The following is a 2,928-nucleotide window of genomic DNA, read 5'->3' on the forward strand; positions in this document are numbered from 1 at the left end:
TACTGTGGATGTCTCCGTGGACTTTTCCATCAGTCTTCGTATTGGCTGGATTCCCCAATTGACCTCTTACATACTACTTGACTGGACATGCATAGCCGCTACGACCGAGCTAAGCCACGACTCTCTCTTGTGGATTCGCCCCATGGGTGGCACACTACTTCCCCTTCTGTGGGCTCACCTCTGGGCAATCGGCGATTGTCCACCAGGTCCTGAAGTCCTACACCCCTGTCAAGCGGGCAATTGTGAATTGAGTTGGGTTCATGATCCCAACTCGAGCTAAAGAATTTCCCCATTTTCCAATACTACTCCGAATGAAAGTGCTCGCTAACCATCGTTTGTAGTCCCTCTCCTAGGCTAATATTGACTTCTTTATCCTCCCCCTAAGTTGACATTTAGTTCCTTCACCTGGCTGTTGCTGAAATTTCCTTTTACAACATATGAAATATATGCATCCTTAATCCTAGGACATCTCAACCTTACACATGTATAAAAGTATAGGTGGGTTACATTTAAGCTTTATGGTCCAATATATAGGAACATTGAGGGCATCTTTGCATTAATTTGCACGAGCATTCGTTTTTCTTTGGACATTACTGGCACGATATGATCCCTACATTTCCTATTGCAGTTAACTACTGTCATCTTAGCACCTTAAATCACTAGATATGGGACCAACTGGTCGGATTGTTCCAATTGATTCTCTTCAGTATTCTTCGATGATCCGTCTTCAATGTTCTTCAATGTTCGATGCATCCGCTCCACCATTCCATTCGCTTGGGGATGGTCTGGGGTAGTGTAGAGCAGGGTGATTTGCTTTTCTCCACACAACTTCTTGTAAGCCGTGTTGGTGAATTCTGCTCCATTATCTGTTATGATGCTCTCTGGGGTGCTGTAGTCTGCGAAGAACTGGGTTAGGGAGTGTAGTATGTGTTGGTGGTGTTTTGTTCTCAATGGGAAGAACCTAACGAACCTACTGTAGTGATCGATTATTGTCATAATATACCTATACCTCTGCGTCCCGGACACCATATCTGTTAGGTCTATGCCTATTCTCTCCATTGCCTTTGTAGCAAGGGGAACCTCTTTGTATTGCTGTGACAACCCTTGTGTACCCTTGAACCTCTGACAAGTAATGCATTTCTTTACAAAATTACATACATCTACCTTTAAATTTGGCCAATAGAACAGCTCCTCCTGGGTTAGATTCCCATTCATGTCTATCTTCCATCCTCGCTCTCGTCTCTTCTTCCTCTCCCGAATTAGATTCCCATTCCGTTTTATTGTTCATTTTTACCTGACTGCCTTTAATTATGTGTAGTTCCACCTTAACACGTCACTTCCCCACACAATCTCATCCGCTATTTCTATACTCTTAGTGACTGCCGAGGATCTATTCTGTCTCTGATGACTGTACTGCCAATCCACAGGGTACACAAGCTTTGTCTAAGTCGACACACAGATAAGTGAGCTTCAGGTTGGTTAATAGCGTAAATCCCACCGCTCGGCCACCAATAATGTGGTGCCGTCGATTGATTTAGGATGTGTTTAACCAAGAGCACCTCCAATGGGAGTGATCAGAGATACCCACATAAGAACGATTTGGGAAATAAAAAAAATCAAGGTATACGCTGCCACCACCCAATCGTCTATATGGATATATCTGACCATAAATGGAAACTGCTCCTTGTTATTCACGTCTGACTCCGTCCCCTTTCCTCAGGTCGTTCGGGGTTGGTCCTGGGTAGCGAAAAGGCCTATGCCCAAGTGGGGGTAGTAAAAGAATATAAGCCACCAATAATGTGGGGCCACCAATAATGTGGGGGTAGTAAAAGAAAATAAGCGAAGGTCTGCTATGTGTTAATTATTACACTGAAGCAAAAATATAGTAAGGAAATACAAAAGTATATTGTGGTTTTCTCCAACTAGACAATCTATTGATCCTTACAATATGAAAAATATATGGGTATGCGAGACATTTAATAACAGTTTTTTCTTTCTTATGGGCATCATAAGTAAGGTCACAGGCACGTGGAAAAACGTAGTTATTTACGCTCCAACCTTCCGGTCACTGTATAAGTCTACTTACAATATTGTGTCTACCTTCAAGCACTGTGTCTACCTTCAACCCCGTATTCTTATTAGAGAACGATCACAGACCGAATTGTACTCTAAGGATTACACTCTCATAGCTAATGTATATACGCAAAGTGTTTGTGAAGTACACTCCCTTAAACCCCTTTTTCCATATCTGTTATCGGAATCATTTTTGGCATCAGATTCAAAACTTAATAATAATAATAACTATCTACCTACTATATCTGCACTATATCATTTAACTCACATATTGACATTTGTTTTCATTAATCTTACAGAACGTGTTCATACCTGTTATCGGAATCATTTTTGGCATCAGATTAAAATTTTAGCTCCGCACAAAAAGAACGAGACGGCTATGTGTTCGTATCTATGGGTAAACTACTAACCTCCCTGTTGTATTATTTCGTAAAACTTCATTTCGCTTCTCAACAGAGCCCTAGCTGCTACAATCTCTCCCTACACTATTTCTCTAGTGGAATCCTGAACTGAAAGTTGGGAATTTTTCCTATTACTCTTAAAATTAATGGCCTTAGCTTACGCCTCTGTCCGAACGTTTAGTGACGTCACGGGTGGGCGGAGCTACGGTGCCCGCGCTATGTTCGAGAACATTCTAATGTCGCGTCGAAACTCAGTTTAACCAAAATCAGCTGAAATATATTTGTAGCTATCTCCTATTGTATGTTCTTCTTCAATGATTATAGTAAGGCTCTTTGCCAACACATCTTGATAGGCAGACATAGAATAGAATAAATTCATGGTCTATTAAGGCTCTATTTTCTACTTTGCTTCTTGGTTGAGTAAAACCGTTTACGACGTCCATAATACCCAGTC

Source organism: Oratosquilla oratoria, unplaced genomic scaffold (genome assembly GCF_046742065.1).
Source record: "Oratosquilla oratoria isolate Oo_2021 unplaced genomic scaffold, ASM4674206v1 SCAFFOLD223, whole genome shotgun sequence".
Lineage (NCBI taxonomy): Eukaryota > Metazoa > Arthropoda > Malacostraca > Stomatopoda > Squillidae > Oratosquilla > Oratosquilla oratoria.